Below are 25,142 nucleotides of genomic sequence, written 5' to 3' on the forward strand. Positions count from 1 at the left end.
TGCGGTTTGACCCATCACTAAACCCGCGTTTTAGCTGAAGGTATTGTTTCAGTCGAGATGACTTACTATTTTCTTTTCAAGATACTATTTAACAACTCCATTATTATTTTATTTTTGAAAATACTATTTTAAAAAGCAACGGAAACACTAATGTTTTTTTGTTTTCTGTAAAGAATCGATCTAAAAAATAAATAATTTCCAACAAATTCAGTTTGAGGTTTTGGGATACATCTAATTTTCTATTTAAAGTGCACGCCTTATAAGACTATTTTTTAACACAAAATATAGCACTCCAAAAAAAATTGTCTAGATTTGGAGAAAATCAAAATAGCAAATGCAACACTGCAAATATTTAAGAACCATATCCAAGGCGTTATATTTAAACCTTAACCGTGGATAAATTGTAACGATTGGGCAACAAACTAAGAAGATTTCTTGAAGATTACACATACACAAAGAGCCAAGGATTTACAAAGAGTATAACTACAGTTGATATCCCAATCATCTCCCCTTCAAACTGATCTGATACGTTTGTCGAGGTGCCAACTGCTAGGTTCATGTCATGCTCAAAGTGTATAACTGGGTTAGATTCTTGTGAAACCCATTTAATACGATAGGTTTGTCATCCTTTATATACAGTAACTATACAGTAACTCTAAGAATAATTTTACATTTCAATAAAACTCTTTACTTTGACCAGAGTTTCGTATTGATGATCAAGAAAGTAACACCTTGATGTAGATTTCCATCTGCATTTCATTTTACAAAAATTCTTGGTGAACCGTGTGAATGAAACCACACGGAAACCGCTAGGCACAACAAACCCAAAAAATGGGACCCCTTGCTGTCCTCCACGGTGCCCATCGGGACCACAAAAAAAATTGTGAGACATAAAGTGAGATATTGTTTTGGTGTAGTCTAGTTTCTCGGTCTGTTTAGAATCATCCTTCATTTTAAGTGTTTTACATATGACCCTCACTGGCTGAGTACCCATTACTTGACCCCATGCAATTCATCACCTGCATTCGATTTAGCATTAGCTTTAAAAAGAGACAACAAATGAAAGGGTTACAAAAAGGGTACACAATATAAGTTTCTTACATTTTTGCGACTAACAACGCATCTAAACTGATAACCTTAGTACACTTCCAGTCAATTTCATACAACTTACGGGTGATCCAACCGGGATCTGGCATAGATTCCCTTCGTCAATTTCATGAATTCGGAAGATATCGTAAGCATCATCCAGACCTTGGACATATTCCAATATCACACCAAACAATGCCAACCTTCATAACACAATATCGGAGTTCCCATGAATTAAATCTGGGGAGAAACAGTCTATATTGCTTCCACAAACAAAGAATGAGAATAAACAATCATACCTTGGTCCATCCCATTAGTAAGTATCCAGTCGGAATATTATTGCTGCCAATATATTATTTTCTATATTTAAATGCTCATTAACAAAACCAAAGACTAATTTGGAACTTCAAGCAGCAGAGTCAAAACCAACTCAAGGGAACATATCCGACATCTTATATAAGTAGTCACTACCCATGCCTAAGCTTCTAGTATCATCATTTAGGCTCGTTAAATGAAAAATTATAAATCAAATCCATATTTTAGTGCAAAGAAAAAAGATGATCAACAATGAAATCACAATTTCAAACCGGTGCAATAGAAAATAATTACAATTAAACAGGTGTAAGGGATCAAGAGTGATCATAGACATAAAAACCATGGATGTTGTAGGCAGTCAATATCTATCAAACACAGACACCGGACTATGGATAATAAAATTCCCAGTGCATCGACAATCCTAACAGTGTACAATATAAATTCTGTAAGGAATGACATTTTCCAATCTCCAACTTTTTTTGACAGACAAATTTACAAATTATCGTTGATGGTTTTATTTGACCTGACATTAAATTTGACAAACAACTCCATGGGCATGTGCCTGCAAACAATATTTTTCGATAATATATAAATCAGCCTAAAAATAAGTCAATAGCATGAAGAAAATATAGCAAGTGACAGAGATGCTTATTCATTAAGTTCTGCAAAACAGATCATCAATTTCCCAGGATGTATGTTCCGATTGGACAATAATGATCGTATGAGTAAGAACTTTTGCTTGATAGCGTGTGCAAACTAATAGCGGGTCACTGTGTATAATTTTAAACTAACAACTGGTCACTGTGTCGACGGACACAGAAACACAACCCACTTAAGTAGCAATAGATTTCTTAATATATGAATGTCCGTTTAGATGTTCGTTTTCATCTTTGAGCTTAGACATTCTTCAAATAATTTGGTGAAAGTATTATTCAAACCAAAAGGTAAAATAGCTAAAATAAGATAAAATATTAGTCACAGACACATTGTACTATCCATTGAAACCAAAACTAAAAGGGATTTTTTGTTAAATATATCTAGCAATTTTAAGGTAAAAAAAAAGTGAAAAATCTATAAAATCCTATAAACCTATAAGACCTTCGTATTTGGTAGATTAAGACATTCCAACAACACCCTAAAAAACAAAATTCATAACGGATGAAGAAAAAACGATCCAACTATGAAATATAAATATAAATTACATACCGTTCATTTTATTAGATCCATTCAAGAGAAGGAAACATATTAAGGGGGGACTGTAATGTGTACCTGAAATTATCAGAACTTGTATCGCTCCAAATCTTTCCTTCTAGAACTCAACAAATTTTCCCTTTTGAAAATTGAGGAACTCTCTGTCTATCAAAGGAGAAAATTATCAAAACAGTTAGAAATCCGAAAAACGCAAAACGAAATTCAAATAACCTAATACAGTTTGAATTAGAATCACAAAAACAAATCTTGGAGCATATATTACTGAAATATGCGCATCACCGTAAATAAGGAAAAAATCAAGATTGATTTTCTCAATCAACCAAAACTATCGGGGATTATAGATTTGTAGGATGGGTAAGTATTTGGCTGGTCATCTTTCCTATAAACTGAAATTAAAATTTACATAAATTACTTTCATTGGTATGATTATTGATGGAAGGAAAAGAGGAAACGTCTTTGACTTTGTTAATATTGAATGATCGAAAACGTTACAACTCGAATAAATGTTACTATTCATAGTTCAGAAATTAAAATCCTAAAACGTGATGAAATCTGGACCGCTCTTTATATATCCGAAATGTAGTTTTTGGTACACATGGAAAAACACACCTTTTATTGGATGGTGTTAAATCTGGACCTTTCTTTATATATCCAAACTATAGATAACCGTCGATTGGTAAAAACACCATTGTCCCTTTTAGAACTTGAGGGATAATGGTGTCTATAAATCTTTCCTTCTAGAACTCAACAAATTTTCCCTTTTGAAAAGTGAGGAACTCTCTGTTGGTAGCTCAAGGAATGAGACCTAAAACTATGGTTATATTTACACCTGCAAGTATACAGGGTCAGATAATAGATAATGAATAAGCAGGGGAAGTCCACAGGGACAAGGAGGGAGCTGGTGTTGTTTTCTAAATCTTTCTAGTGACAGTGACTAAAAGCACTAGGGCATTTGAATCCACCCAATAATCCTAAGCTAAGGCAATGCTTATTCAAATTATGTTCTTGTTCTTTTCCAGATAAAACTACAATGAATGATCTGTCAGTTAGTCTCCCTAACTCACCCCTAGTATAAGCTGTCTTCTTACAGCATAACCTATCACAGGCTCATTTGGTTCAATTAGCTAACTGTCATTCCTTTATCAATTAAGCACATTTCTTCCTCCAAAGAGGTCTCAAATGGATGACTTATCAACCAACTTCACTAACTCACCCCTAGTATCAACTGTCTTCTTACAGTACAATTGATCACAGGCTAATTTGATCCATTAGCTAACTATCATTCCTAAAGCAATGAAGCACAACAAGAACAACAACATGAACATGAATTATCTTAACATATGATTATGGGTTTCATCAAAACCCTAGTTATTAAATTATAACATGATGAACACAATACTGAAAATAAACTACTACAACTTGGTGCACCGGCTACTCCGGGCATGCCCAAAATCAACACCCATGTCTTCAATTTATACATGCAAGCTTTTTCCCCAAAAAATCCCCAAACAGTAAAATTAGGGTTTACTAAAAAATCTAAAATTGACCTTTACCTAATCTCTGAAATCAATCAATGGTCTCGACCCATTCTTCTATTGCTTCTCCTCTTCCGTAATTGGTGGTTTGATTTCACTAACTCTGTTTCTCTCAAACCTAGTTTCTAGGTTCACTGTTTTTGGAAAGATAAAAGGGTTGAGAGAGAAGGAGCTAGAGGGTATCATGGTGGTGTCCTTTAGTGATGGCGGGGGTGGCTGATTGATGGGGTACAGTGATGGAGGTGGTTGAGCGGAGTTGGTGGCGGACATGGTGGTGGTGATGGTCGCTGTAGAGGAATGGAGAAGATGGAGTCGATGGTTTTGGGAAGAAGGGTGCGTTTGTTTTGCGGGTATAGGTATTTGGTTGTTTGGGTGTTGAGCGGGCTCATCAAATCTTGATGTTTCGCGAAGCTGAGCCGTGTGATGCAGAAATGATAGATCGATCTAACGGCGAGATGGAAGGGAAAGAGGAGCGACCGTTGGATGCTGAAGTACAACGAAGCTGACGGCTCAAGATGGAGTTAGGTGCTGTAGTGTTAGACAGGAGCTTCAGACTTTGATGACTGGCGATGCTGCGACCGTAAGATGCTGAGATGATCCAATCTGACGGCTAGAAAGGGAAACGGGTATGGATATATGAAATGGATTTGGGTGAGGGTTTTGGGCCTTGGGTATGCCAAGCCCATATCTTCTTTAAGAATAATTCTTCCTCTTCAAGCCCACTTCTAGCCTTTTGGTCTTGTGCACAACATTCTTCGCGGCTTCCTTGTGTAATTCCTCCCGGCTTTTCACCGCTTTTCTGCTCTTTTCCGCTCCGCTATTCATCCAAACTTTATTTATTACCTAAAAATGCAAAATTAATTAATAAAAATATTTATTCTTGAAAACAAAGAAAATACAGAATATGGGATAAAATGTAGAATTAATGCACAAAAGATGAGTTAAATGCCAAGAAAAATATATAGAAATATGCAGTTTTTAGCACTCATCAAATACCCCCAAACCTGAATTTTACTTGTCCTCAAGTAAAACAAAACTAAGGAAATCCTACCTATACCACTGTCGCTGGTCTCTCGAATGCATTTAGCGTATGCACTAAGCCTTTTAAACCACTAAGTGTCCCTAGTGGACGAGTGAAGTCTCGTGAAGGTTTGCTTAGAACGTACCTACAAAGTTCTAGGATAAAGTATAAGCTCATATTCCATGAAATGTGACATGTGCAAGACAGTAGAAGCTCACAGCAAAATGGAGATGTCAATCTAGCTATCAAAGGCACAATCCTAGCACTGATAACAACTAAAGACACGTGATAAGAGTGTAAAGTGTATCTACACATGTTTCTAGAATGACCTGAAGTTATGACTACTAATCACCAAGAGATAGTTTTTAGGCTAAGAACCGAATTCTAAGCCAAGCTAGCTGTCCGGATTTACGAGAATTGTGAATGTTCACCCAATGAGTTGGTGATATTTCAGTTTACCCGCGTTATACATCGATGGCTGCACCCTCCTTGCTTATTACAAGACTATTTACAACAAAAAGATGACTCTTTACATGATTCTTATTTACATTGATTACTCTCTTTTATTTTTGGAACAAGAGAAAACTATTGTCTTTAACATGACAAAACATGGAATAAATACTTGATTTTTTTATTTTTTTTGTAAGAAATAACTTTGATCTTTACAACATAGTGACACTTTTGATACTTGAACAAAAAGAAAAACATAATTGCATGACTCTTAGCAAGAGGTGGCCCTTATCGAATGCATCCGGTCAAATTCTATGGTTGCTTTTCTTAACGTATCCTCCAACTTCTATCCCAGCCAACCAAAGAACAAGCTAGTAAAGTCTCATTCAGTATTATAAAGTGATTGGCAATGTAACTTCCTATCAAACACCTTGAAGATCGAGGCTATACATGTATTGGTAGATCGTGCGCGTGCAAGTTTCTTATCACATGTAAATTGTGCTAGAATCAGGGGTGCCTCAATATCTAGACTAAGAATCCTAATAAAAATACATATTTGCACAAGAGTCAACATTTCAAGGTAAATGAGCTCCATTTTTATGTTTTTTCATTTTTTAATTTTTTAATTTTGATTTTTTGATTTTTTCAATAAGAAGGGGTTCTTGTTTTCAATTATGGCATATTATCATGGTATCTACTCTATACCCCCAAACCTAAACTAAACATTGTCCTCAATGTTTCAAAAGATGTAAAGAATTATAATACAACATATGAAGAGGATCATGCTGAGTAGAGAAAAAGGAAAGAGAATACCCTATTTCGGCGAAAGCAAGATTAGAACTCTGTTATTCAAGGCAAGAATCCAACATATGTCAGCCGAGATCATATTGGATTAGCAAAATATGTACAAAAGAAACAAAAGATTTAACTAAGAAACTATCTACTAGATTCTATACAAGAAAATTTGGTTTTTAATGGGATTGGACTATTTGTGAAAAATTTGGTTTTGTCGGGAGACATTTGATTTTGGCGGGAGACATTTGGAAACTTTTGGTTTTTAAAGGGAGAAAAACATTTGGTTTTTAATGGGTTTTGAAAAGAAAATTTTGGTTTTAAAATCGGGAGCAAGCCCACATTTTTGGTTTAGAAACATTTGGTTTTTTTTTGTTTTTTTTTTGGGATGAGGCCCAGAATTCAGTTAAACTTGGCCCAGAGTTTGATTTCAATAAGCCCAAAGAAAACTTAAACAAGCCCACAAAAAGTTCAAATAAGCCCACTACAAAGTTAAACAAGCCCAAAAACAATTGGGATAAGCCTAATGTTTGGGTTCAGGAGCCCAGAAGTTCAGTTTCAATTTGGTGTTGGGCTAACAGAATAGCCAAGAGCTTAGCCCCATCGGGGCTTGAAAATGTTTTTCAATTTTTTGTTTGGGTCAAGCCTAGAGTAGAAACAGGCCCAGAAGTGAGTTTTAGAAATGGGTTATCAAAATTTTCAGAAACAGAATTTGTTACAAGCCCAGAATAATTACACTTTCAGAATTTCTACTTTTAGTTTAGGCTTACACTTTGAAAAGGGGAGCCCAGTTGGGCTCTTAGTTGCACAGCCCAGTTGGGCTTGGTTCTCTCCAGCAGCAGCATAAGAAAGTAGCAGCAGATGCTCAGCACTAGCAGCAAGAGCACCAGAGGCTCAGCTTAGCAGGCAGCAGCAACAGCAAGTAGCCGAAGTTGTCAGCAGCAGTAGCAGGGAGAAGAAGCAGGTAACATCCAGCTGCCGCAACAAGAAAACAAACAGCAGCAGCACCAGAGGCTCAGCAATAGCAGCAGCAGCAAAAAAGTACAGCAGCAAGCTCAGCAGCAGCAACATAGCAGCAACAAGAGAGTAGCACCAGGAAACAACAACAAGGGCCAGCAGTAAATGGCAACAGCAGCCACAGCAGCTCAGCTCAGAAGCAGAAGACAAACAGCAGCAGCACCAGAGACTGGCTGTAGCAACACCTGACACTCATTGTGTGTGATTAGTACACAGAGAAGGCAGGAAAAAATGGAAAACTGCATAAAGCAGTGCAGTTCGCAGCTGTAGATGCATTATCATCATGCTTACAGGGCAGGGCAAATCTACAGGCAATGAACAAAGCCACAGACACTTTGCAAAGTTGCAGGTATGTTACAAGGCATGCAAGAATGCAAAGAAGAAAAGCTACAGATGCAAGACGCAGATGCAGTATGGATGCAATGCTTACACTAAGATGCAGATGATTACACTAACATGCAGATGCAGATGCTTACAATGATAGACTAAGTTACAGTTAAAACAATTACACTAAGCTACAAACAGGTATACTAAACTACACAAAATTACAGCTAAGTTACAGAAGATTATAATAAGTTACACTAATTTATAACAGCCAAAGAACAGCAAAGAACAACTTCAACATAACAGCACCAAGTCCCCGGCAGCGGCGCCAAAAACTTGGTAGCTCAAGGAATGAGACCTAAAACTATGGTTATATTTACACCTTCAAGTATACAGGGTCAGATAGTAGATAATGAATAAGCAGGGGAAGTCCACAGGGACAAGGAGGGAGCTGGTGTTGTTTTCTAAATCTTTCGAGTGACAGTGACTAAAAGCACTAGGGCATTTGAATCCACCCAATAATCCTAAGCTAAGGCAATGCCTATTCAAATTATGTTCTTGTTATTTTCCAGATAAAACTACAATGAATGATCTGTCAGTTAGTCTCCCTAACTCACCCCTAGTATAAGCTGTCTTCTTACAGCACAACCTATCACAGGCTCATTTGGTTCAATTAGCTAACTGTCATTCCTTTATCAATTAAGCACATTTCTTCCTCCAAGGAGGTCTCAAATGGATGACTTATCAACCAACTTCACTAACTCACCCCTAGTATCAACTGTCTTCTTACAGTACAATTGATCACAGGCTAATTTGATCCATTAGCTAACTATCATTCCTAAAGCAATGAAGCACAACAAGAACAACAACATGAACATGAATTATCTTAACATATGATTATGGGTTTCATCAAAACCCTAGTTATTAAATTATAACATGATGAACACAATACTGAAAATAAACTACTACAACTTGGTGCACCGGCTACTCCGGGCATGCCCAAAATCAACACCCATGTCTTCAATTTATACATGCAAGCTTTTTCCCCAAAAAATCCCCAAACAGTAAAATTAGGGTTTACTAAAAAATCTAAAATTGACCTTTACCTAATCTCTGAAATCAATCAATGGTCTCGACCCATTCTTCTATTGCTTCTCCTCTTCCGTAATTGGTGGTTTGATTTCACTAACTCTGTTTCTCTCAAACCTAGTTTCTAGGTTCACTGTTTTTGAAAAGATAAAAGGGTTGAGAGAGAAGGAGCTAGAGGGTATCATGGTGGTGTCCTTTAGTGATGGCGGGGGTGGCTGATTGATGGGGTACAGTGATGGAGGTGGTTGAGCGGAGTTGGTGGCGGACATGGTGGTGGTGATGGTCGCTGTAGAGGAATGGAGAAGATGGAGTCGATGGTTTTGGGAAGAAGGGTGCGTTTGTTTTGCGGGTATAGGTATTTGGTTGTTTGGGTGTTGAGCGGGCTCATCAAATCTTGATGTTTCGCGAAGCTGAGCCGTGTGATGCGGAAATGATAGATCGATCTAACGGCGAGATGGAAGGGAAAGAGGAGCGACCGTTGGATGCTGAAGTACAACGAAGCTGACGGCTCAAGATGGAGTTAGGTGCTGTAGTGTTAGACAGGAGCTTCAGACTTTGATGACTGGCGATGCTGCGACCGTAAGATGCTGAGATGATCCAATCTGACGGCTAGAAAGGGAAACAGGTATGGATATATGAAATGGATTTGGGTGAGGGTTTTGGGCCTTGGGTATGCCAAGCCCATATCTTCTTTAAGAACAATTCTTCCTCTTCAAGCCCACTTCTAGCCTTTTGGTCTTGTGCACAACATTCTTCGCGGCTTCCTTGTGTAATTCCTCCCGGCTTTTCACCGCTTTTCTGCTCTTTTCCGCTCCGCTATTCATCCAAACTTTATTTATTACCTAAAAATGCAAAATTAATTAATAAAAATATTAATTCTTGAAAACAAAGAAAATACAGAATATGGGATAAAATGTAGAATTAATGCACAAAAGATGAGTTAAATGCCAAGAAAAATATATAGAAATATGCACTTTTTAGCACTCATCATCTGTCTATCCAATTAAAATTACATAAATTACTTTCATTGGTATGATTATTGATGGAAGGAAAAGAGGAAACGTCTTTGACTTTGTTAACATTGAATAACCGAAAACGTTACAACTCGGATAAATGTTACTATTCATAGTTCAGAAATTAAAATCCTAAAACGTGATGAAATCTGGACCGCTCTTTATATATCGGAAATGTAGTTTTTGGTACACATGGAAGAACACACCTTTTATTGGATAGTGTTAATTATGGACCTTTCTTTATATATCCAAATTATAGATAACCGTCGATTGGTAAAAACACCATGGTCCCTTATAATATAGATACGTATATGAGTAATTCTCAGATATTATAGTATATATACATGAATTTATATGGAAGTAAAATTATTGCTTTCTTCATATTTCAGATGCCACTTACTACATTATATTATTTTATTTGGATTAATTATGAATTTTTTTTTAGATACATGTTTTTAATATTGTTACATTGTTTTTGTATTTTAAAAATAAATATGAGATTAAAAAGAAAATTACAATAGTTTGAGACAAAAAGTCGGCAAAAAATTCTTGATGATAATCTGTAATGTGAAGTTGTTTTCTCTAATTTCCATGTGTATCATTCGGTTCTAGAGGTCGGCTATTTTATTTCTTTGGTATTTTGGTTCAAAAATTTGAATATAATCAGTGATCAAAATCTTTAGTTGCTTAAGAATTTTGGTATTTTAGAACAAAGAACACTCCACCTCCTTCGGAATTAAGGATCATATAACGTAGGTGAAATTCCATATTAGGAAGTGCAGCAAAACCAAAATAAAATATAATAATTAGTATTATTTACCTGACATATATTTTATATAAATTGAAGACTTTTCAAAGTGTTCTTCTGTCATTGAATTTGTCATTATATCACTATGTTTTGGTTAAAATAAATTTACTGCATGATTATATTGGAAAACCGCTTTTCAAGTTAAATGAAGGTGGAAAAAACAAAAAAAATTGCAGAAAGGAAAAAGCGTGGTTCTTAATTTTGGTCACATTTTACAAGGAAGACTTGGTTTGAAAAAGTGGGTGTGTTTCATCTCTTAATTTTAGAAAAGCATGCAAACGCGTGAAAGTGTTCTCTCATTAAGACAACCGCTTTACAAGGAAGACTTGATCTTACAGGTTACAGAATAAAAAGTGTTCTCTCATTGCATTCCTAGCTAGACAATGTTTTATCACTTGGATTTGTCTTCATCAAGAGCTATAAACTGAATTTAAACTCTCTTTTGGGGCTTTAATATAGATCATATTTGTTTCCTTTGTAATATCATGCTTGAGGATGATTTCCATTTCTTCTTTAGTTGTTGCTACTCACCAAGTATTTAGATAAGCCTGCTGCAACTAGCGGGGTTGTCGTTCTTAATAGTTGGGAGGAACAAATTGATCGTTCTGTGGGTAGCATTCGCAAGCTCGTCATTAATATTAATGTTTTTATTTATCATATTTGGGGTGAGAGGAATATAAGAACTTTCACGTAAGGGTTACCAGCTAATAAAATCTTACAAAGATTGTGGAAGATGTCATATTGAGAATGGCTTAGTATATGCATGAATGCAATGAGACTATATCCTTGATGGTTAGCTTTAGATGTAAAACTTATCACTTTATCCCGGCTCAAAAAGTTGTGCCATGGGAGAAGCCTAAAACGGTAGAAGCGGCAGTGAATATAGATGGTTCTTTAATTGCTTATGGTGTTGATTCAGAGTCATTATTCAATTGGTGTTATTAGTGGAATGTCGGTTTTTTCGTCCATTACGCCTCATAAGTTGCAAGGTATTAAAGTGGGTTATATCTTTATAAGGTAAAAGGGGCTTCCAAAGATCTCTCTTCAGTCTGATTATGTTAGATCATCACTCGGTCAAACTCACATATTTTGGTATGTCAAGCTTCTTATCAAATTTATTTGATGAAAACTATATCTTGATTTATAGTTTACTAAGGTCAGTCTTGGACTAAAAATAGATCATGGTATTTGAGTATCAGAATTCACTAATCGACCTTGAAGATTGAAAACAGAAAAAAAAAAAAGAGATGTCTACGACAACTTCATCAACAAAGGTATGTGAAGATTTACTATCCTATTTACTCATATTATCTACCATTTTGTCTACTGAGACAATGTCGTATTGCTTTAGTATTATGATGAATATTGCAAAGAACAAATCTCGAATTCAGGCTAGTACTTGATAAAATTAGAATCATAAATTCAAGCGATAAAGAACTTATCGCATAATATGTTGATAATAATTTCACTGATTTTTTAACGATATGAAGGAACCATTATATAAATGAGAGATGAGAGATGAGCGGTGTTCTCTCATTTATAAATAACTAAAAACAAAGATCAACATAACACATAGGCTTTAGCATTCTTCGCACTACCTTGAACCTTTGACTTTGACTTTTTCAACTTCCGTTTACCTGTAAGTTTAGGTTTTGGATAGAGCAACGAACACCATATGGCTACATAAAAGTCAGCAATAATTAGTGAAAATTTTGGACATCTAAACACATTTTTCCTCAGAAAAGACATTTTTCTATCTCTCTTTCTATTTAATCTATATTTCTCTATTGTTAATCACTTATTAGTTTTTTCGTTTCCATCTAAGTAATTGGGCTACCAAATAATCTTCTCTAGATTTTGACTTCTTATAAGTACTTAGAAAATATAAAAATCTTATTCCTATTACTATAATAATGTAGAGCCATTTTTTGGCAAAACCTTTTTTGTGTGATTTTTTTAATTATTATTACCATTACAACTTTTCTTTATCAAAATCTTAAAACCAGATTAACAAGCTCTATAAAGTATTATAGAAAATTATGAAAATCTGTAATAGGGAGACTCAAAGGTGTGTGGTTCGAATCCCGCTAAACACAATCTTGTCGACTTTAATTTCTCACGTTCTAAATTATTTTGGGAAATCGTTACATAAATCTAAAAAATTGAATCAAATTGTTCAATGCGGACAACTTTTTATTCATCCCGAACTGAGGGACAAAGGATTTTGTCCGTCTATTTGTATTAGGTTTCCTTTCTCTCTAGTTTTTTTACCTTTAAGCCATAGTTCATAAGGCAATCATAGTTATTCCTTACAATAGGGTTTGGAATATAGATTATTTATAAGCCCGTAATGTAATGTAGATATTATACATGTTGAAGTTAAGTTTTTCTCTCGAATTTAGCGAAGAAAAAATACAATTTTTTTAGTGTATTATTTTCTTTTTCTTTCTAAATTTGTTATTTTTACTAACCACTAAAATGATGAGTTACTACAAATCCTAATGTTACTCACTTTTTTCTCTCCCAATCTCTTTTGTCTCACTTATAATTTTTAGATCTCTTTGTTGTCTTTAACTATATATAAAGATATATTTTTAGAAAATTATTATAACATTAAATATCTGATATCTAGAAATCGAAATTTTGAGTAATGCAGCTCCTCCATATATGTGTAGAACAATTAATGTAACATGTGCCTTTTAAGTATTTAAGTTTTATACATGAGATTCAACATAAGTCATACATTCAGAGTGATAAAATGTTGGTGTTATTTTAGATTAACTTTATCATATGTTTTTTTATGTCAAAAATAGTGTTGACTACAAAAATCGTCTCATATTACTCAATGCCTCTTGGTATTCAGTGTTACCACTAGTTTTTCATCAAATCACTAGACAACCTCTCGCTCGTCAAGTCATGGTTCGTCACTTTTTTTCCTTTTTACTACAAGTGGTGACCACTCTAGTGTTTTTTTTCTCTCACTTATAATCTTTTAGATATCTTTGTTGGCTCCAATTATATTTAAAGACAGATTTCAAAAAAGGTTCCGGATCATGGGACTTTCAATTTTGACGCATAGGTTAGACACATCTTATGAACCTTCCATTGCACTTAATCTAACGCAGTATACTCTGCTGAGGTGTCATCTTTTTAATGCTTAAAAACAGTATACGGCTACGACCCAAGACGAGCAGATAACTTAATCAAGTACGGGATTAACTAATTAAGGAAACATGTATATATTTTCTGCTAACTTCCCAGATCCACCATGTTTCCGTCTTCTATATTTTTTCGCTTGATTCCATATTATTTTTTTAGGAAAATTCTTTCCAAGCTTCTTCTTTGTTTCTCCATCACAAAAAGTTTTCCCTTCTTGTTTAATATTATTTTCCATTTCTTCCTTGCGATTATCAATAGATATCACATCAAAATCTAGTATGGATTAGCCGTTGAATACTTTTACTTATGCTGATAATCAAGTTCAGAGTGAAACAAGTAAGTGTTAAGAGTATTTTCTTTCTTGTGAATCACTAATTTCAATTTATGTATGTGATAATATTCTTGTAGGCACGAACTCTAGCAAGTAGGATACCATTTCACTTGGGATGCAATAGTGATCACCAAACTCGTGTAATAATATTCCTGTAAACTGATTTGTAAACTAACAAATTTAGGTTCCATGTTTCCCATAGTGTGTTAATACAAATAGCGGAAGTTTCACTAGCCAGGAAGTGATGATTCATAACTTTATAATGTTAATACAAGTAGCTACTTTTCTGCTTGCTAATAATTTTGGACACAATGCTGTGTAACTGTAACTAATTAAATTTTCATTGTTTTCTGCAGAAATCACACACCCTTTATCAGGTCGAATGTTCGTCGGAGACCAGATTAACAAACAAAAAAATAACTGAAATAAGATGAACATAAGAACACCACATTACACTACGACTAAACCCTACCTCACAAAAATAAATCGAATCCATAATTCTTTAACTAAGCTATGCTATTGAATGAATAATTTTCCTGGTTCATGAATGATTCAGACCCAAATCAAGACCATAATTAGAGCATTTCAAACAAATTAAGAAACCTAAGAAACAATATATGAATTAAAGTACACGGGGTTAAGAAATATCATACCTGCGCATGTAATATTATGAACTCAATCGCCCATTACGGATTTGTTTCCTTTTAGATAAATATAGGTCCGTTATCGGCTCGGCTTGGGTAAGAGCCGTATAAGATTTTTAAGCCTAATATATTCCAACTAACCAAAATGTACTGTCGTTGGATATAGTAATCGACGGTTATAAATTTGTGTCTAACGTATGCGTCAAAACTGAAAATCCCATAATCCGGACCCTTTAAAAAAACGATGATAAAATTAAATATTTGATATCTAGAAATCTAACTTTGAACTATGCAACCTGTGCAATTATGTGGAAAACAATAAAATGTAGATGAAATTTTTGTGGATATTTAAACGGTTTGGTACTTTGTTTGTGTACCTTTTAAGTGTTTTAAATTGTTTATACGAAATTCAACTTAAATCGTAGTAATAAAATACCGGTGTTGTTTTAATTTGAATTTGTCGTATGTTTTTTTATGTCAAAAATAATGTTGACTAGCTATAACAATCGGCTTCGGTTACTCAAAGCATCTTGGTATTCAGTGTAATAATTAGGTTTTATTTGTACCCCTTATATTCTACACAAATAGATGGGCTAACTTAGGCCTACAAAGCTCCTACTATTATCTAAGAAGGGTTCATTGGGCCTAAGGTGCTTCCCTTGATTAGCCAAGTATGGCTAACTAGGCCTTACAAACACCCCATGTGCAACAAATTAAGCTAGGCCTCACTAGCAAACACTCAATACACAAGCCCATGAGCAAGAACTCAAAATTGGGCTAGAGGATTCCACATAAGCAAGGCCACGTCACAACCTCTCAGCCAACAGGAAACTGCCACGTCAGCAACAAATTGACACGTCAGTAGGGCGACACGTCATTCAAAACCGATCCGATATGTGCCACGTCAGCACCGCCACTTCAGTAGCGCAGCCAATCAAAAACACCCACGTCATCAGAGGCAGCTCAATCAGCAATGACATTATCAGTGAGTTCAGCATGACGTCAACATGAGTTAGTGGATAACACGTTAGCATGACGTCAGGCAGCGTCCACTCCGGTGCAGTAGCAGGTGCCGACGACCATCCCCGGTGGCGGCGGTCCTCGGCGGCGGTAGACAGCACTTCTCCCGTGTAGCACGATGCAGCTTAAATGCATAGTCCCGACTATGTGTAGCACGACGCAACTTAATAACTTAGCCCTGATTGAGTGCAGCACGGCGCAACTTAATAACGTAGCCCTTATTCAGTGCAACACGGCGCAACTTAATTCCATAGCCCAGGATTTTTCAGCTCCATGATGTATGCCTAACGGATTTCTACACCCCACTGTGGGCTTGAATGAATTATTCCTCTTGGGCTTGGCATGTAAGCAAACTTGTTGGGCCAACCTTTTGCATCATTTTGGACTGGCTAGTTTCGTAACCCTAGAGGAGGTTTCTGCAACATTCCAGGAGGCATGCAAGGGCCAGTTACTGCAGGAGGCATGCAAGGGCCAGTTACTGCAATTCATGTCTGCATCTAAAACGGAAATTTGTAACATATAAATGGGCGGGTTTAAAACCCAAACAGGTATGCAATCTTCCCCACTCAAAATTATCTGTGAAAAAAGATTATCGTGTTTTACCAGATCGAGTTATGGTAGTAATCATACAAACTGCACGAAGGACCGATTCTAGTGGCGATTCCCAATAACACCAGAGAGACGAAGCTGAAGGGCGCGAAATTGAGTTTCAGTCAGCTCCAGCAGTATCCACTAGAACACAGGCAGGTTCAAAATCGTGCTCATGACAGAACCTTAGATCGTGATCGAGATCGAGATCGTGCTCATAACAGATCCCTGGATCATGGACAAGATCGAGATAACAAAGGAATGAATGTTGATGGGGAAACCCACAAGTCCGAGGAAGCCCGTCTAGGAGGAAAAACGATTGATAGGACCTGCAAGATGGCCGCACCGCGACTCCTAGTACAGAGGAAGAACTGTTACTCAATAGACTGAACGAGTTAGAGAAGGAGAACGCTCTTCTGAGGTTAGAACGTGAAAACCAGCCTCGACCTAGGGTTGGTATTCTGAACAGCCAGAGGGGTCGGTCTGTATGGCAACGCCTTGGAAGTCGAATTGACCCTCAAGCTGCAGACCCAAATAGAGAAGTGATCGATCTTGATCGACCAGAGAGAAATATGTTTCCCACTGGAGATTTTCCTAAACGAAGGACTGTACGACCCCGTCGAGCAGGGACAAGGCCAGCTGCAACTCAGCAGAGTGCAGCCAAAACTAACACCCGTTCAAAACGTCTCAGGGATAACGAAGATGAGGTTCGAGATCGAAACGATGAGAGAGAAGTTTCACACGATTACTATGCTCGTCCGGATAAAGGAGGAGATCTAAGAGAGCCTGCTGGACCCCGAAGGAAAAAATGATATATATATCTCATATTCCAGAGGACCGAGACTATGGGCAGGAAGACAGTTCCTCAGATGGCGACGTAGACGCAATAACAGAGGCTCGCCTTTGCAAAATGATCGAGAAAGTAATGTCGAAAAGGAAGTCCAGAGAAGAAAAGATAGACCGGTTGCATCGATCTGCCGGAGCACATTTCAAGCTGAAAATCAGAGAATTCTGGCCGCTAATGGATTTTTTAGTTCCAAAGCTGCCAGAATTCGATGAGAAAACAGATGATCCAGATCAGGATATTTTACACTATGAAACTGCCATGACTTTGTGGAAGTTCAGCAATGAGTTGATGTGTAAAATATTTCCACTATCACTGGCTGGTGGAGCCATTAAGTGGTTCAATCAACTCCCGGCACAGTCGATTGGTACTTACCATGAACTGGTTGCAGAATTCTGATCCCACTACAAGTACAACATACGTGATAGGAAGGGATGCCACGATTTGTTCCTTCTAGCTATTTGGAAGAAAGAAAGCATCAGACAGTTTACTCGACGCTTCAAGAAAGAGTTAGCAGACGTAGATGGTGTCAATGATCAAATCGTCATCGAAGCTTACAAGCAGGTGTACCAGTACGGTCAAAGAGGTGTATACGGTTCCTTGGTCAAGAGACCACCAAAGATTCTGGAAGGACTGTATGATCGAGTGAAAGAATATGCTCGAGTGGAATATGATTCCAAAGCTCGAGAGACGAGGGATGTTAACAGATTATCCAATCATCAAAATGATGGGAGGAAAGACAAGTCGAAGAACCATTCGAGCGGCCAACACGATGATCGAGGTGAAGTCCGAGAGAAGAACCAAGGTGAACGAATGGAAACTGGATTCCAGAAATATCATGATATGAAGTTGACGCCATTGAACATACAGCTTACAGAGTTGTATGAGAAAATCATCAAGGATTTGAGCCCCCCTCGTCCTTTTCCAGCAGAGACACATGATAAACGTGACAGGAGCAAGTACTACAAGTTCTATAAAGACCATGGTCACAAGACTGAGAATTGCCGCTCTTTACAGATCGAGGTCCAGCGGATGATAGACGCTGGAAAGCTACAAGAGTACGTGAAAAAGGATTCTGGGAAAGGCCGTGGTATATTTTACGCAACAAACATGATTAATGCACATGTGATTAACGTCAGTCACGCCAGGATCCATTCAATGACCAGGCGGGCATCGGAAGATGAAACCAGGAGAAAGCTCAGGCAGTTAAAAGAATGGTACTTGACAAATCATATCGATTTTGTCAGTGAAAATGAAGCAGAAATTCGGGAGCTTGGGTGCAAAAAGATCGAGTTCTCTGAAGCAGACATGATAGGTGTATATGCTCTACACAATGATGCTATCGTTATAACTGCTTGGATTGGAATTCTTCGTGTACACCAGATTCTAGTGGATACTGGGAGCTCAGTGAGTGTGCTGTTTTCAGGAGCTTATTCCTCTATGAATCTCCCATACGACTTGATCGAGGAGGATGAAAATCCAATTATCGTTTTCAATGGCGAAGTTACGAAGGCGATTGGAAAAGTGAAGATACATATAACAGTGGCTGACAAGTCTGTTCTAGGCAATTTCTTACTGCTTGACTGTAGAGATCCCTACAATGCGATCGTAGGACGAGACCGGCTGCAGGAGATCGGTGCAGTTACATCCTCATATCATCAATGTTTAAAGTTTATTTCCCCTGAAGGAGTCGTAAAAGTTAGGAGTGACCAGATGGCCGCTCACAAGTGTCACGAGAGTGCTATGGACAAGTACAAGAAGTCAGAAGTTAGCGGGAACCAAATCATGCGAGTCGAGCAGAAATAGAAATTACAGAACCCTTTTCCTCCAAAATCATATGTGGGAGAGGACGCAGCCGAACCCCCAACAGTTGAGAAACTGATCGAGGTCCAGTTTGGAGATGAGGAGCACAAAACAACGTTCGTAGGGGCAGATCTTCCTGCACATGAACGTGATGGTTTGGCTACATTCCTAAGGAAAAACGCCGACGTTTTCGCATGGAGTTTTGATGAGATGCCTGGGATAGATCCGAATGTAGCCTGCCACAGGCTGAGTATCGATGAGAAGTTCCATCCAGTTCGTCATAAAATCAGGAATATGGCGAAAGGAAAAAAAGATAGAGTTACTGCAAAAGTCGAAAAGTTGTTGGAAGCAGGCTTTATTCGACCAGTGCAGTATCCTCGTTGGCTGTCTAATGTCGTACCCGTTCCAAAGAAGAATGGTAAAATTCGTGTTTGTATAGATTTTACTGATTTGAATTAAAGCATGTCTGAGTGATCCATACCCGCTATCGAAGATAAAAGATTTGGTGGATGAAACCTAAGGGTACAAGAGACTGTCATTCATGGACGGTTTCTCAGGGTATAACCAAATACCTTTGTTCGAGGAAGATCAAGAGCATACTGCGTTTGTGACTGACAGAGGATTTTACTTCTATACTGTAATATCATTCGGGATAAAGAACGCAGAGGAAACCTACCAACATTTGGTAGACCATATGTTCAAAGATCTGATTGGGAAGACGATGGAAGTATATATCGACGATATGGTAGTGAAATCTGAGCAAAAGGAGTCACATTTCCTCGATCTTCAAAAGACGTTTGATATATTGAGGCAATATCGAATGAAGCTCAATCCAGCAAAATGTTCGTTTGGGCTATCCTCGGGAAAGTTCCTTGGATATTTGATGACGCACAGAGAAATCGAGGCAAATCCGGAGCAAATCAGAGCCATCAGATAAATGTCATCCCCAAGAACGAAGAAGGAGGTCCAGAAGCTATCAGGAAGATTAGCATCTTTTAATCGTTTCATTTCACGCTCGTCAGATCGATTCAAACCATTCTTTGATGTTTTGAAAAAAAAACGATGAATTTTGGCTGGAAGGATGAGTGCGAGAAAGCTTTCAATGAGATCAAACAGTATTTGTCAACCCCCCCAGTTTTGGTGAGTCCAAAAACTGGACAACCTATCGGAATTTATCTGGATGCAACGGAGAATGTTGTAAGTGCAGTACCGTTTGTTACAGATCCACATGAAAAGCCTGTTTACTTCGTCAGTAAATCTTTGACGGGGGCGGAAACACAGTACAAGAAAATTGAGAAGATAACACTTGCACTGTTACATGCATCTCGTCGCCTCAAGCATTATATCCAAGGGAGGCATATCTTAGTCTACTCGGAATACCCGCTGAAGAGAATCCTGGAACATGCTGATGATTCCAGCAGACTAGCCATATGGTCAAAATTTCTGGGAGCGTATGAAATCAAGTACGAAACTAGAACTGCAGAAAAGGGACACGCCCTGGCTGCACTACTAGCAGATTTTCCTGTGGACGATATAGAAACGGAAGAAGAGTAGTTGTTTAAACCCACAGAGTCAGTCACTGATCAGACTGGGGGCGAGTCAGCAATGAAGGTTGATACATCTGAACCATTATGGACAGTATTTACTGATGGGTCATCAAATGTTGGTGGAGTTGGAGTTGGATGTGTCATCCTTACTCCCGAAGGTTAGAGGATCGAGAAAGCAACCAGATTGGGTTTTCAAGCATCAAACAATGAAGCTGAATATGAAGCTGCAATTATCGGTTTAAAGGCTGTCAAACAGTTAGATGCGAAGAACGTGAAGCTGGTAACTGATTCCATGCTAGTAGTTAACCAGTTTCTTGGGACCTACAAAGCCAAGAAAGAGAGGATGACCCTTTACCTGGACCGTATGAGGGAGATGGCAAACGAGTTCGAACAATTTTCTATTGAGCAGTGACCACGGCTGGAAAACAGGCACACAGATGCCTTAACATATCTTTCTTCAGCAGTCGAAACTGATACCACCTGTTTCGTTGTAGTGGATTTCCTAGAGTTACCTAGCATCTCCGACAACCACTTTGTTCTGACTCTCGAACACGCTAGTGGGGGTGAGAGGGCAGCTACATCAGCACAGGGAGATACCGAGAACATCGACAGCAATATGGATGTTGACAGTCCAGTGATAGATGATTCATGTAATCATGCTGAAAAAGTTGCAGACTGGCGTCAGCCTTACATCCAGTATTTGACAACCGGCGAACTCCCAGAAGATGAGCATCTCGCTTCAAAAGTGAAAAAGAATGCTTGGAGATATTCGATGATCGAGGGACAGCTGTACTGCAAACCTGTAGGTTTGGAGCCATTTTTTCGATGCATATCAGCAGAAGAAGGGCAACAAATATTGGCAGAGGCTCATGAAGGAATATGTGGCAACCATTCTGGAGGACGCAGTCTCGCGCACATGATACTTACCCAGGGGTATTTCTGGTCGTATATGCAGAAAGATGCTAAAGAATATGCGCAGAAATGTGTGACATGCCAAGAGCACGCTCCGATTCCTAAAAGGCCCGCCAACGAATTGCATCCAGTTTTTAGTCCCTGGCCATTCTCTATGTGAGGGCTAGACATCGTCGGACCACTTCCAAAAGCTCCTGGAGGCGTTAGATTCGTACTAGCCGCTACTGATTATTTCACCAAATGGGTCGAATAGAGCTGTCAAACGGGCAAGTTAGGGTCAACCCGGCCCTAGCTTGCCAACCCGTACTAGGGTTAGGGTCAACCCTAGCCTTAGTACTATTCACGAACAAGCTCAAAACCCCAACCCTATCCCTAGACGGGTCAACCCTGACGGGTTGGCAGGTTGGCTTGTTAATGTTATCAATTTAAAAATTAAATTTAAAATTTAGGATTGTTTATGATTATTCATTTAGTAAAGGTCGAACCTAGGTCAATTTGGTGTTTAACTAGAAGCCTCACCACTGAGTTGTAAAGTGGACGTTTTTATTGCCACTTAATCAACGATATAGCCGGTTACGGCGCTTTAGTTTTCTTAGGCAGAGAACCCTAACATCAACTAAGCATTTTACTTTTTTTTTTATCATTTTATAAGTTTAAATTAATGTGAGTAAGACTAACTCACTGTTTAAATTATGCTAGTCCTTTTATCAATTTAGGACATCCCGAATAAATATGTGATTGATGAATCTAAGTTGTAATTTAATTTATTGATTGATTATTTAAAATCTAAAAATTTTTATATTTGTTTGGGTAGATCCAAAATTAGCTTTATTTATTGATTTAAAATTAACTAATTCTAATATATGTTTGCAAATCATGGATTTTAAAGAGTTGGTGGGATTAAGGGATATATTTATTAATTTTGACGGGTTGACGGGTAAACCGCGGGTTGGCCCTAGCCCGGCTTGTTTTCTAGTAGGGTTGTATATGCCAACCCTAACCCGACCCGTTTAGACAACAAGCCAAGCCGGGCCGGGTTGAAACAAGCCGGGTTAGGGTCAACCCGCAAGCCGGGTTATAAATTGACAGCTCTAGGGTCGAAGCAGTGGCACTGGTACACGTTACCAGGCATGATGTGAAAAGGTTCATATGGGAGAATATTGTCTGCAGATTCGGAATCCCAGACGCGATTATATCAGACAATGGGAAGCAGTTCGATTCTGGGGTGATCAAAGACTTTTGCAAGAACCTGAATATTCGCCACAATTTCTCATCTCCTTATTATGCTCTGAACAACGGGCAGGCGGAAGCAACCAATCGTGTCATTATGGTTAATCTGAAGAAAAGGCTGGAGAAATCAAAGGGAAAATGGACAGAAGAATTCCCTGGAGTCTTATGGTCCTATCGAACAAACCCAAAAATATCCACTGGATTTTCACCATTTACACTGGCTTATGGGACAGAGGCAGTCATACCCACCGAGGTACATCTCAACACTACCAAAACTCGTGATGTCAAATCTGGGAAAAATGACAGCATACTGGCTTTGGATAAAGAGTTGCTGGAAGAACAAAGAGAAACAACTTTACAACATTTGGTCCGATACCAGCAGGCAATCAAGCTGAGTTATGATCGAAAAGTCAGAGAACGGTCATTCAAACCAGGAGAATATGTCTTGAAGAAAACTCGAGCAGCCACAATGGAACCAAACTGTGGGAAGCTCGAAGGAAACTGGGAAGGTCCATACATAGTGGACAGGCCAACGTCTCGTGGATCCTACTACCTAAGGAACCTCGATAATACTCAAGATTAAAAACCATGGAAGCCATGAAATTCATTCCACTTGAAGAAGTTTTATCATTAAGAATAATTTCAAATCCTGCTGTGTTGCACTCTTTTTCCTTTATGATGGTTTTATCCCACTGGGTTTTCCACGCAAAGGTTTTAACGAGGCAGCTGTTGTCGTGCAGTAGGTATTTATCTTGTTATTTCTATTCAGAAATTTAATTCAACATTATTTTGGTGTTTCACACTTTATCAAAATTGTTCGTGTTTAATTATAAGCTGATGCGGACGTTCAAACCCGTAGTCATCCCTAATTGGCAAAACAGTACAGTTCGAGACTGCTGTCAGCAACGTGCTGACATCTCGCAGATAGGGTGAATGCACAGTTCGAGCATTTTTACCCATTTTTCAATTGTATCCTCATCATATGGGACATCAACAAATGTGGCGAACATTTTCACCTGTCCAGGCATGTGAAAATGTACACATCTCGACTCTGCGCGCATCTTGAATAGTAGGATTGACCCCCTGCGTGAATTTAAGATAGCAGAAAAACTCAACTTTTCACTCCATGCGCGAGCAAAATGCAGCAGGGAAGTGCACCCTTGTGCGAGCATTAAGCAGCATGACACACATAACATACTAGGGGCGAGTTATATGTCACCTCAACCATTTGGGGGTGAGATATATGACACTCCAGCGCATTTATTACATTCATGGGGGCGAGTTGCATAACACTCCGAGCAACGCGCTTGGGGGCGAGTTATGCAACACTCCAGAAGATTGCAAATTCCGTAGAATTGGGGAACCCGAACTTCTTAACCCATAACGGGTTATGGATTAAGAGTGGGCGATGTTTGTACCCCTAATATTCTACACAAATAGATGGGCTAACTTAGGCCTACAAAGCTCCTACTATTAGCTAAGAAGGGTTCATTGGGCCTAAGGTGCTTCCCTTGATTAGCCAAGTATGACTAACTAGGCCTTACAAACACCCCATGTGCAAGCCCATGTGCAACAAATTAAGCTATGCCTCACTAGCAAACACTCAATACACAAGCCCATGAGCAAGAACTCAAAATTGGGCTAGAGGATTCCACATAAGCACGGCCACGTCGCAACCTCTCAGCCAACCGGCAACTGCCATGTCAGCAACAAATTGACACGTCAGCAGGGTGCCACGTCAACACGTGACACGTTATTCAAAACCGATCTGATATGTGATACGTCAGCGCTGCATCCAATCAAAAACACCCACGTCATCAGAGGCAGCTCAGTCAGCAGTGACGTATCATGACGTCAACAGGAGTTAGCGGATAACACGTCAGCACGACGTCAGCTCTCAGGCAGCGTCAATGTCGGTGCAGTAGAAGGTGTCGGAGGCCATGCCCGGCGGCGGCAGGTGGTTGCAGACGGCGGCGACAGTAGACAGCACTTCTCCCGTGTAGCACAATGCAGCTTAAATGCATAGTCCTGATTCTGTGTAGCACGACGCAACTTAATAAGTAGCCCTAATTCAGTGCATCACGGCGCAACTTAACAACGTAGCCCTTATTCAGTGAGCACGACGCAACTTAGTTCCATAGCCCAGGATTTTTCAGCCCCATGATATATGCCTAACGGATTTCTACGCCCCATTGTGGGCTTGAATGAATTATTCCTCTTGGGCTTGGCATGTAAGCAAACTTGTTGGGCCAACCCTTTGCATCATTTTGTCCTGGATAGTTTCATAACCTTAGAGGAGGTTTCTGGAACATTCCAAGAGGCGTGCAAGGGCCAGTTACTGCAGGAGGCATGCAAGGGCCAGTTACTGCAGGAGGCATGCATGGCTAGTAATTGCAATTCAT

The 25,142-nt window shown here is 38.6% G+C and overlaps 1 long non-coding RNA gene across 1 annotated transcript; it reads right to left on the reverse strand.

Moving 5' to 3' along the window:
• Positions 1-378: 378 nt before the first annotated feature.
• LOC113303088 lies at positions 379-1,284 on the reverse strand. The gene is made up of 2 exons (XR_003337298.1): positions 1,102-1,284; positions 379-1,019 (listed from the first exon to the last, which is right to left on the reverse strand). It is a non-coding gene; the product is annotated as an uncharacterized LOC113303088 (long non-coding RNA).
• Between the last annotated feature and the right edge of the window lie 23,858 nt (positions 1,285-25,142).

The sequence above is a fragment of the Papaver somniferum genome, chromosome 8 (assembly GCF_003573695.1).
Source record: "Papaver somniferum cultivar HN1 chromosome 8, ASM357369v1, whole genome shotgun sequence".
Taxonomy (NCBI): domain Eukaryota; kingdom Viridiplantae; phylum Streptophyta; class Magnoliopsida; order Ranunculales; family Papaveraceae; genus Papaver; species Papaver somniferum.